This window comes from Megalopta genalis, unplaced genomic scaffold (assembly GCF_051020955.1).
Source record: "Megalopta genalis isolate 19385.01 unplaced genomic scaffold, iyMegGena1_principal scaffold0627, whole genome shotgun sequence".
Lineage (NCBI taxonomy): Eukaryota > Metazoa > Arthropoda > Insecta > Hymenoptera > Halictidae > Megalopta > Megalopta genalis.
The window spans coordinates 94,737-107,500 of NW_027476696.1; positions in this window are offsets into that span (position 1 = coordinate 94,737).

A 12,764-nucleotide genomic window follows, 5' to 3' on the forward strand; every position below is an offset into this window, starting at 1 on the left:
CCTCAGTTTTCACCGAGACCGCTCGCGTGGGTGTCACGCATCTCTCCAAGGTCACACGAGGATTGGCGATGTTCAGCACCTTCCCGGACCTTGTCTTTTTCGCAGACGCAGGAGGGCTAACAGCTGCTGCTGTAGCTTCCGCGTCTGTGGCGACGGCTTCACTCCGAGTAGGAGCTGGACCCGCCGACTTCGAACGTTCAATTTGTACTTTCAATTTAGATCCCATAGTTAGATCTTTGCCTTCATCCGGTACGCTCCCCGGCCACCACCGACCCACACATTTTGGAACCCGCCATCAGGCTGGGTTAGGGCTACGCACCGGACATAGTCTGCTGACTGGGCCGATTGCTCAACCCAGCCCGCGTCCTCGCCCGTCAGAACCCACTCGCCGAAGCGTATGGTCGTTCCAAGCCGATTGACTGGACCAGGGCTGCTTTTCTCGTCCAGCCTCCCATCTAGCCGAAGCAGAGGCCAAAGGTACGTGTTGGGGACGTCTCACCCGCAGGAGAGGGCCCCCTCAGATCCCAGGATCCTCTTTTCCGACGACAAGGGTCGCCACGCACGGCAAACACGCGGGAGACAGCAGTCGGAGAGGCTGCCTCTTCCTCTCCACCACACTTCGTTCGGTTCGCTGCGTTTTGAGAACACGAGCTATCCAGCGGTACCTTTTTCGTGGAGGCTCAAGTGTGGCTAGGGCACGTTTGCCCCTTGCGGCCTGGGTTGCCCAGGTGATTGGTTGCATCCCGATTTCTAGATCCAGCGGCATGTTGCTACGTGGCGCGCTCAGACAACGAAAATGCGGCATTCCGGTCAGACCAGAAAAACCGCACAACGTGACGCGGGGGACTGCAGCCACAAGTGACAACAGTCCCCCGGTAGGGAGTAGTACAGCATATTCAATGCTGTACATGAACACGCCACAGCCCGTATGCTTAGTTCAAGGGCCTCGCCATTATGCGAAGTACTACATGTACAACGCACTGGCGGTCTCAAAATACCCTCATCGCCGATGCATCTGATGCATCCGTCAACTCGGCAGCATTCACTCCGTCGGCGTGTTGCTTTGTGGCGTGTTCAGATAACGAAAATGCGGCATTCCAGTCAGACCAGAAAAACCGCATAACGTAACGCGGGGGACTGAAGCCACAAGTGACAACAGTCCCCCGGATGGGAGTAGTGCAGCATGTTCAATACTGCACAAGAACACGCCACAGCCCGCTTGCTTAATCACGGGCCTCGTCATTATGCGAAGCACTACATGTACAACGCACTGACGGTCTCTCGAGTGCCTTCATCGCCGATGCACCTATCGACTCAGCAGCAACATTCAATCCGACGGCGTGTTGCTTCGTGGCGTGTTCAGACAACGAAAATGCGGCATTCCAGTTAGACCAGAAAAACCGCATAACGTGACGCGGGGGACTGCAGCCACAAGTGACAACAGTCCCCCGCTAAGGAGTAGTACAGCATATTCAATGCTGTACATGAACACGCCACAGCCCGCATGCTTAATCTCGGGCCTCGCCATTATGCGAAGTACTACATGTACGACGCACTGACGGTCTAAAATGCCTTCATCGTCGACGCATCCATCGACTCGGTAGTAGCAACAACCTACGCGAGGACTAGTTCGGGGGTCGCCTCTCAACCCTGGGTGGCCACAGACCGCCACCGCCCGTAGATAGGGACATCTATTGTGAATGAGCTTTAATGAGCGCGACGCGCTAGCTCGTCGTACCAGGCTTGGTTAGCCTATACCGACGGTGTTAGGGTGAGTGAAACCACGGACAAGGGGGTACGCATGCATCTGGAGCATGCATGCGTCGTGCTTGTGAAAAACCCCTCCGTCATCATTTAAGGTTCATCCGGAGGGAAGACCGTCCCGTGTGGGAGGTGACCCGCTTAGCCGTCGCGCTTGCAGGTACATGGCAAGCCATGGGCTTGAAAGCGCGACGTTTCCAGCGGGGGCCACGAGGAGGCGGGGTCACCAGCGCGAGGCTCGGTCTCTTGCGGGTCCGCATGATTTCTCATGTGGAGATTATAGACGTCTAGACACACTAACTGTTGTTAGTGCCCGCGTGGTCTAGACGGCTGTACCGGGGTCTGGGTTGATCCTAAGTTCCACTAACGTTTTCTAATGTAATGTTCTCTCTATATTTCAATGCTGCTATTGCGAATTTTGTGAAGTGTCCGAATGTGTCTTCTAGAACGAGTTCTCTGAGCTGGCAAGGCCAGTTTATGCCTGTACTGGTGACGGCTACCATAAGGGTTTCTCTTTCTTTGCGTAGGTGTGGGCAGTCGAAGACAATGTGATGTACATTGTCCGCCCGCCCACAATCGCAGATGTCTGATTCTAAGGATTTCATGCTTTTTAATATGTTCCTTATGTTACCGTGACCAGATAGAAGTTGTACGACGTAGTGGTTTAGGACCACCCAGTTTGCTTCAAGTCTTTGGCGAACGTTCCCGAAAAACTCATGTGTTATCTGGCCTTTTGTTGAGTTGGTCCAAATTTCCTGCCAGGCATCGAGAGTCTGCTCCCGGATGTCTTTTTGCAGTTTGTTTTTTATTTCTATGGATGGTGTTGGTTGTAGTGTTGTGAATTCTAAGTTTCGGATTTTGAAATTTTGATTTCTGCTTAGATTGTATTTTGCTCTTCTCTCCTCTAAGAGTAGTTCTATCGGTACTGCGCCTGTGATTACCATTAGGGCATCGTATGAGATTGTTCTATATGATTTTGAAACTCTGATAAGGGCATGTCTTTGAGTTTTGTGTAAGAGTCTAATGTGATGTGAATTGTTAACCTTGTCTGACCAGGCAGCAGCGGCGTAGGTGAGTATAGGAACAAAGACTCCGTTGTAAATAGTAGCTAGGGTCTTGTGGTTAAGTCCCCAGTTGGCTTTGGCAATTGTAGCAAGAGCGTGAAATATCATTTTGCTTTTATTTGATATTAGTTGCAGGTGAGGAGTTATGTTTAATCTTGTGCCAAATTTGACACCGAGATATTTAACGGAGTTTTTCATTTTAAGTGAGCTGTTCCCGATCTTGACTGTGGGAGGTCTTCTAATATCTAGAAAGCCTTTTAGCAGAATCATTTCTGATTTCTGTGATGAAATTTGGAGTTTTTGTTCCCTACACCATTCTAAGATTGTGGCTGTGATGGAGTTTGCAGTTGTTTCCAACTGTAATCTAGAGTCTCCTGAAGTGAGGACTATTAGGTCGTCCGCGTAAGCAATGACTTTGTGGCCTAGACTATTTAGGCGATTTAGAAGTTCGTCGAATATTAAGTTCCAGAACATGGGTCCCAGGATAGAACCTTGAGGGCAACCTTTGTTTACTGATTTGCGGGATATGAAGCTAGAGGTGACTATCTCTGCTGTTCGGTCAGAGAGGTAACTTTGAATAACTTTGTATATATTTTGCGGACAATTTCTATTTTTTAGGTTCCAGAGGATGCTGGGCCACCATACCGAATCGAAAGCTCCTGAGATGTCGAAGAGCAGACCTATCATATATTTGTTCCGAGAGTAAGTTACATGTTTTCTTAATTCAACCATGGCGTCCTCTGTTGACCTTCCGGGTTTGAATCCGAATTGTCTATCAGAGGTGAGCTCATGGTTGTGCAGAAGGCAGTGGATCTTATTGGCCATAAGCTTTTCCAGAATTTTGCCGAGGACTGGGAGGAGAGAGATCGGCCTATAGGACTTAGGATCGCTCTCCTCTTTCTCTTTTCCTTTAAGTAGCACACGAATCTGAGCACGCTTCCATTGTTTTGGGAATACGCCGTGGGTTAGGCAATCATTAAACAGTTCTGTGATTTCCCCATGTAGGGTAGTCCAGGCCCGCTCAATGATTACGTTTTCTAGTCGGTCGTGTCCGGGGGCTTTATTCGGTTTAAGGGATTTTACTATTGTGGCTATGTCTGTTTTTAAGAATGGGGGAGAATTTTCCGTGGCTGGAGGTGACGACGTCTCCAGTCGGATGTTAATTTGTCTGTTTGTTTCGTTGGTCGTGTTATCGTCTGGAACTAGGTGGGCTAAGAGTTTGTCTATTGTGTCGCGTAGTGTGATTGTTTGTTCACCTTGTATTTGTATACTTTCGCATACTTTGTCTGCTTTTAGTTTTTTGTTTGCTATTTTGTATGTTATTCCCCATGCGTTTTCGTTTCCTTCCTTGGAGACGAAGTTTCTCCAGCTTTTGAGTTTCGCGGATCTAATTTTTGATATATATTTATTTCGGAGGGTTCGATAAGACTCTCCTAAGGATTGCCTTACCGATTTCGTTTTTGTTCTTTGATAGATACGTCTTGCCTCAGTGACCTCTTTTCTAAGTTTGCTTAGTTGCGGAGTCCACCAAGGGACGGATTTCGGGAAGCGTGTTTTTTGCGGGATGGATTGTTCTGCTGCTGTTATGATTTTATTTTCTATTTTCGCGGCGAGTGATTCTGGAGTTGAGGTTTCTAAGGGGGGCGGGTCGTTTGTAGTTTTGTTGGAGAGACAGTGGTGAAATTTGTCCCAGTCTGCTTTTTTAACGTTGAACCTATTGGTTCTGACTGGTCGGCTAGAAGTGTGGAATAGTTGGATGGAATAGGTTATTAGACTGTGGTCGCTCGTGGTCGTACTGTCATGTACCGACCAACACCTGATTTTGTCGAATGAGTTTGCACACGCTAGAGTGAGATCAATGTTAGAAGTTCCTCTAGGTGTGTTGAATGTGAAGGTTGCGGAAGGCTTATTAACTACGAAGAGTCTGTGTTGGGAGATGAAATCTTCCATTGTCTCTCCTCGAGGATCTGTGCGTTTGCTGAACCAGAGGGGGGAGTTCGCGTTTGAATCTAAGCTAATTATTATTTTATGCCCCTTGAGAGTTGTAATTGCTTTATCTAGGTGGGCTAAGTATGAGTCTATGTTTTCGCAAAATTGGAGATACGCGTTGATTATGTAGAATCTGTCGTCTTTCGTGCAGATTTCTACGCATGTGCAATGGGTGTTGCTTATTTGTGCGATCTTAAGGGCTTCTATTTCGGTGTTGAAAATAACTATTGCTGATTTAATTTTGTCCGCGGTAGAGATTTTTGAAAAGCGTTTTTTGTCGGTTATGATTTTTGTAGTAATTCCGAAGCCTGGGATGGAGTTCGCGTTACTGTAGGGCTCCTGAAGCAAGAGTATATCTATCTTTTTGTTTGTCGCTATCTGTCTGAGTTCGTCAGTTACTGTCTTAGAACCTCCGGCGTTTATTTGTGCTACTTTTAGGATTCGCGTGCTACTTGTGTTGCGTCTAGTGGATACTTGGCCTATCTTAAGGGTGGGCATGGATTGGGAGTGGTTAGGTTTATAAACCATAATCCGTGCGAGCGAGGACCTGATTTATAGCAGCGATGTATGCCGGACATTCGCTGTGGGTGACAGAGTGGGTGGCGGGTTTGCCGGTTTTCTGGCAATTATGGCAGCAGGACGGTTTGGCCTTGTTTGGGCATGTTTTGAAAGTGTGGTCTTGCTCGGCGCAATGACCACAAATGTCTTTCTCGGCGCGGCAGTATTTCGTCGTGTGACCGAAGCTGTGGCACTTGTAACAGCGGGTCGCCGCGATGTAATCGTTGACGCGGCAACAATTCCATGCGACGTAGACTCGCTCTTTCTTGACGAGGATGTCGCGGGCCTGTTTAGACACTTCTAGAATCCAGTTGCATCTATCTCTGTTTTTGTCGCCTGATTTAAATGCGAGTTTGATCTGTTGGGAAATAGATTTTTCGGGGCCGTCGAGATTCTGGTTGACGATAGCCTTAAGTGTGGCTTCGTCACTCTCGAGTTTCGGGACGTCGTACAATATTATTCTGGGATTTTTCTTTAGCGGGGCTCCTACTATTAGGCCGGCAGCTTTCAACTGCGCGTTGCCTTGAAGGGTGGTTAGGTCAGAATTTTTAGAGGACTCGACTAGGATCCCGTTGCCCTGGATCCTCCTGATGCTCTTTATTTGCAATTTGTTCTCGGAAGGGGAAACGAGCTTCAGGACTGCTTCCTTGGTCTTCTCACTGGATTCGAAGACCTTGGGATCCTGTGGAAGGATCGTGATCGCGCTAGGAGGGTTCTGTTTTAAATTTGAAAGAGCCGCAGTTTTGGAGCGGACTCCGACTCTTTCGGCGTAGGTGGTGGGTCGGGAGGGTTCTTTCGAGACTTGACACTTTTCAGTGACTGTCTCGAGGGTCTTGCGCTGCATTTTATTTTCGGAGGTGATGGCGTGGATTTGGCCCTCGAGGTTACTGCAGCGGAGGAGGGACGCTCCAAGGATACTTTGCAGTTTCGCGAGTTTACTGGCGATAAACTGCGATGCTTCGGGATAGAGACCGTTGTCCTGGTCCATTAAGAAGTTCAATAAGGCCATTGAGACCTTTTCGGATTTTAAGCGAAGTTCGTTCGCGGTGAGATCGGGGGAGGGAGTGACGGCGGCCGTCTTGCTGCTGTTGTTTTGCGGATTGTTGGGGGCAGGTGTGACCGGGGGCGGAGAAGGGGCTTCGGATTTTCTCCGGGTTTTGGGGGGCTTTTGAGAGGGCACGTTGGTTAGCGGGGTGTCAGAGTCTAATTCTGCGTCGGAGACTATTCTACGTTTATTTTTTCTGTTGCGTTTACTTACTTTGATGTAGCCCTCTGTATCGGATGTATCGGCTTCCATCCTGTCTGTTGTGGTCGGCTGGCGAGGTGGTGGGTTTGTCGGCTGGCGGTTGGCTGCTGGGCTGGCGTCCAGGTCGTCTAGGAGTTGCACACGGATTTTTTCTTCGGATTTTTGGAAACTCACACGTGAAAAATAATGTACGTATCAAGAAATTTGCGCGTAACTAGGGACGGTTGCTAAGGAGTTTTCGCGGAGGAATGTACTACAGGCCGAGAAACCGTTACTTTTACCGTTAAGCGGTACCGTTACCTGGCCGGCGACCCTTGTAATCCGGGACGGCGCAGGTAGTCAAAATTTACGGACGCGAACAATTTAAAGTAAATGTTTATGCTTATAACTTTTTTAACGTTAAAACAATCAACAAATGAACTGCACAAGGTTGTTGTTGGTAAAAAACACTGCACGTTGATACAAAAAATTTTTGATTTTCGTCACTTTTAACTACCGTTTACGAAACGACGCGGATTAACTTCGGAGCGACTTGTCGCACGTCCGTTCACCACGGCGGTTGAGAGCGGAGTCCGTAGATAGGGACAGTTAGTGTTGTCGTCAAACTGTGGTCTCTGAGAGACGGGCCGTACCTAAGTCCTTGGTGGACCATACCGGCCGCTCTTGCGACTTGTGCCTGGTGTTCGGGCTCTACCTTCGTTCACCATCGTATCAGGGGAAGACAGCGTGCTACTCCCACTGCCACCTCGAGTCCAACCCAATCCAGGCACTCTTACGGAGTAGTGTTAAAGTCTTTTATCTCCGCAAGAGGGGCTTCAGCCTGGCCCGAGGGGACGAACCCCGAGGGGTTCGCCCAGCATGCCGTACATCAACGGAGCTGGACGAGTCCACGCTCCGTATGCAGTTTCGTTCTATGTTCGCTTCTTAGTCTTGCTTACGGATCGTGCGAATTTTCGGAACTCCTGAAACAGCTGCTCTGACACCAGGCTGGCTTTGTCGATTGGCCACTGAAATCCTTCTCGAATCGCCGCCTGGCGTAGGTGTTCCCTGTCCTCTACGTAACGCTGACAATCGTAGAGGACGTGGTTTGGAGTTTCCTCCTCCCCACATTCGCACAACTCGTCGTCGACCAGGGCGAACGTCTTGAGCTTCGCACGGAAGTCTCCGTGTCCGCTCAAGAACTGCGCTACATCATGGTCGACTCTGATCCAGCTCGCTGAGAGACGGTCTGATACCTCGCCGAAGTATTGGAAGGTTTCCCTACCCTTCGTCGAGGACGACCATCTCTGCTGCCACATCTCTAAAGTCGCCTCCCTCAGCCTTCTGCGAACTTGGGCTTCGGTGACGACTTCGTCAGCCAATTCGGCCTGACTCACTTGATAGGTTCCATGTTGGAACCCGAGTTTCTTCCTGGCTTTGTACACGCAGCTGAACTCCGCTATCGCCAAGTCCACAGGTATCTCCCCGGCGATCACGGGGATCGCATCAGTGGAGACTGTCCTGTAGGCTTTGACGCAGCCAAGCAGAACATGCCTCTGCGCCCTGGTGAGCACTTTACTCGTCCCAGAGGTAAGGCGGTCTGCCCAGCCCGCGGCAGCATACGTGACGATTGGGACAAACAAGCCGCGGTACAAAGTACGCATCGTCCGATATCCCAATCCCCAGTTCGACTTAGCAATCCTTGCTAGCGCATTAAACGTTCGCAAGGACTTGGCATTCAAATACTCGACATGGGAATGGATACCCAGTCTAGAGTCAAAATGCACGCCAAGGTAACGCACAGAGTCCTTGGCGGCAATATTCCGACCTCCTACTTTTATCACAGGTGGCCTCTCTCTGTCGAGAGAGCCTTTTAAGAATAACATCTCGGTCTTGGTCGCAGACAGCGACAATTTCTGCTGGTCGCACCAGCGAGAAATGGTGTCCACAACCAATTGGCCATTGCTTTCTAGACCCTTCCTGCTGTTCGCGAAGATCAAGACAAGAAGGTCGTCTGCATAGGCGATGGGCTCGCAAGCGAGCCCGGCGTTCGATAAGAGCTGTAGAACCTCGTCGAAGACTAAGTTCCAACAGCTCGGACCAAGAATCGATCCCTGTGGGCAGCCTTTAGTGACTTTCTTCCGCACTGCACCGCGATCAGACACCATAGTCACCACGCGGCCGTCGAAGTAGTCGACCACCAATCTAAGTAGGTTTTTTGGGCAGCCTCGCTTCCTCAACGCGTTGAGTATGCTTGGCCACCAGACATTATCAAAGGCCGCAGCAATGTCGAAGAGCAGACCCACGACGTACTTTTCCTCTCGACCGGACGCAAGCTCCCTCATCTTTACCACGGCATCAGTCGTGGATCGATGCGGCCTGAATCCGTATTGCCGATCGGAGGCGTAGTCGGGGTGCAAAAACAAACTAGCTAATCGCGTAGCGATTAGCTTCTCCAAGACTTTGCCTACGACCGAAAGCAAGCATATTGGTCTGTAGGACTTTATCTCCGTTTCAGGTTTCTCGGGTCCTTTAAGGATGGTAATGATGGACCCGACTTTCCATTCCACGGGAAAGACTCCGTGTGCCAGGCATCCGTTGTAGAGTCGGAGGAGCTCGCGTGAGATTGTATTACACGAACGTTTTAAAATCTCCGGCTCGATCCGATCTAGGCCTGGACACTTGCCGCTCTTCAGTCGGTTGACCGCCGATCTGAGCTCCGAGAGGGTGAAGGGACTGGCGTCCTCACTCTCCGGCTCGATGGCAGCTTCCCTCCTGACTCGCGCATGATCCGGGGAGTCATTCGCGGGGCTATCGTCCGGAATTAACCCCTCCAGCAGCGCGGAAGCGGTGGAGTCCCAGTCTGTGGTGTAACCCTGGGCAGTGTTACGATTTATATTCGAGATGACCGTGCTGGCTGTCATCTTCTGCCTCGTGATCTTATAAATGAGGCCCCAGGGTTCCTTGTTTCCCTGCTCGGTCACGAATGCACGCCAGCTGTGCGACCGAGCAGCTTTGATGGCGGCTTTGTAGGCCTTTCTCTGTTTAAGATACTCGGTCCTCTTGGCCGCCCTCTGCTCCTCTGAACATGCTGCGTTCTGCGAGGCTCGTCTAAGTTTGTAGACTCGCCTCTTTTGCCTCGTCAGGTCGGCCGTCCACCATGGGACGGATTTTGAATGCCACTGCTTGGTTGGCATCGAGGAGTCGCACGCTTGGACGATCATTCTTTCGATCTCCTGTGCTAGATGTTCGACATCCCCCTTATTGTTCAATGGATCGGGGGATATACTCCTCTTACTTTCCTGCAGCGCCTTGTCGAACTCGGGCCATTTTGCGCTTCGGAGTCGGAACCTTGGTAATAATCCGTTCCGGTTGGTGCTGCTGTTGCTACTAATTTCGGCAGCACCGTCCTCGGCGCAAAAACTCAAAGAAAACTCTATGACTCGGTGGTCGCTGGTCGTCAGGTCCTCGCGGACCTTCCAACCTCGCACCTTGTCGCAAATATCAGGTGTCGATAGTGTGACGTCGATGTATGACTGTCCACTAGGGCTGGAAAACGTCGGAGCGTTTCCAGCCTCGTTCAAGACAACCAAGCCATGGCTCACGATAAACTCTTCGAGTTTACGGCCTCTCACGTCCGTCTCCGCGCTGCCCCACTGGGCTGATTTTGCGTTAACGTCGGCAGAGATAATGACTCGGTTATGCTTAAGTGCGGAAAGAGCTCTCTCCAATCGCGCCAGACCTGATTCAACGTCATCGGAGCATTGAAAGTACTGGCTGATCAGGAAGAAGCTCCCAAACGAACCCGAGATGCTGACACAGGACAAATGCGTGTCGCACAAGTTAGAGACTTTGACCACGGTTAGATCCGGGTTTCTGACCGCTATTGCAGCCATCACCGGTTCGCCTGCCGTGATCAGCCTCGTTCTCAAGCCTAGCCCGGGCACAGTACCCCGCCAGCTATATGGCTCTTGTGCAAGCAACACATCTACCCCTCGCCTATGCATCTCAGTCCGGACTTCGTCGGTCACATTTCGGGCCCGCTGCATGTTATGCTGCATGACCCGTATGACTCTCGAGCGTCGCCGGTCGTTTGTACTATCCATTCGAGATTCAAATTATTATTCGCGTCTTATACGAGACATCTCCAAAACCAGCGCTTCCTGATAGGAGGCGCAGGCCGGGTCTCGCGACTTATGCTCAGATGGTCGCCCTCTGTCTTTACAGTTGGAGCAAACCGGAGGCTTGCTCTTCCTGTTACAGAGCGCATACCCGTGCCCTTTTTCGGCACAATGTCCGCAGACATCCTCTTTGAATTTGCAGCGCTTCGCCGTGTGCCCGAAGCGCTGGCACTTATAGCATCGGGTGACCTGTATGAAGTCCCGCACACGACAGGAACTCCACCCGAGGTACACCCGGTCCCCTCTCTGCGCCAGCCGCCGACGAATCTGCGGACTGACGGCCACTACCCAGTTGGCTGTCTCCGGGGTCTTGCCAGCCATGCGACTGACCCGAACACCCGATGGCACATCCTTCTGGGACGCCTCAGAGAGGTTTTGCCTCCAAAGACTGGAGGCAATTTCCTCCTTGCCCATCCCTTTCGGAATGTCATAAATCAGGACCTCGGGGTCCCGTTTGCTGGGCAAGGAGACGGACAGTCCCGCACTCGCCAGCTTCTTATTGCCTACGAAGGCTTTTAGGTCCTCCTTGCGATCGGTTTCGACGACGATGCCACCGGAGTGGATGCGTCGAACCGATCTGACACGGATCGCCTCCTTCGCAGGTTTTACGATCGACAGAACAGCTCTCTTAGTAGCATCGCTGTTCTGTCCTTTATCCTTTGGCGGGAAGATACGCACCACGTATTGTGTCGGTGGTCTTCTCGCCTCCGGAGTCGCTGACTGGTTGACCTTTGCCACTTGGGCGTAGGTCAACTGCGCGGCATTGGAGACCGTCTTCGGGAGGGTTCCCTTGGACGGCCCAGGTCGCGCCGCACTCATTACGGCAGGACGCGCTTTTAGGTCCGCCCTGACCGCGGCGAGTTGCCCTTCGACGAAGCTGTTTCGTTGAATCAGCTCCTGGACCAACTCGTTGAGTGCTCCGACTTCTGCTAGTATCTTCGACCCGGACTCCTTGTTGACTTTCGACTCGGGTCGAAAGCAAAAGGTCCGTATCTCCGATACTCGCCTGAAGGCTTCGTCTCTCACGAGATCGAGAGGCCGTACCTTGTGCCCGGAAACCGTCCCCTTCGATTTCCTGGCCTGGTTTGCTGCGGCCTTGCCAGTAGGTGCGACTGGCTTGGCACGCTTCGACTTTTTGGTGACGGTTTTCCAACCGCCACCTTCGGGGTCTTCGACACGCACGGGTGCCGGTTGCACCTTCACGAGCGTGTCTTTGACTGGTTCGATTTTTCTGGGTTTCTCCTTCCCAGCCTTGCGGCTGGGGGAGTCCCCCGACTTGGGCGCTGTCCCCACGTTACCGGTGTCCGGCGCGCCTTCTACCGTGGCCTCAGTTTTCACCGAGACCGCTCGCGTGGGTGTCACGCATCTCTCCAAGGTCACACGAGGATTGGCGATGTTCAGCACCTTCCCGGACCTTGTCTTTTTCGCAGACGCAGGAGGGCTAACAGCTGCTGCTGTAGCTTCCGCGTCTGTGGCGACGGCTTCACTCCGAGTAGGAGCTGGACCCGCCGACTTCGAACGTTCAATTTGTACTTTCAATTTAGATCCCATAGTTAGATCTTTGCCTTCATCCGGTACGCTCCCCGGCCACCACCGACCCACACATTTTGGAACCCGCCATCAGGCTGGGTTAGGGCTACGCACCGGACATAGTCTGCTGACTGGGCCGATTGCTCAACCCAGCCCGCGTCCTCGCCCGTCAGAACCCACTCGCCGAAGCGTATGGTCGTTCCAAGCCGATTGACTGGACCAGGGCTGCTTTTCTCGTCCAGCCTCCCATCTAGCCGAAGCAGAGGCCAAAGGTACGTGTTGGGGACGTCTCACCCGCAGGAGAGGGCCCCCTCAGATCCCAGGATCCTCTTTTCCGACGACAAGGGTCGCCACGCACGGCAAACACGCGGGAGACAGCAGTCGGAGAGGCTGCCTCTTCCTCTCCACCACACTTCGTTCGGTTCGCTGCGTTTTGAGAACACGAGCTATCCAGCG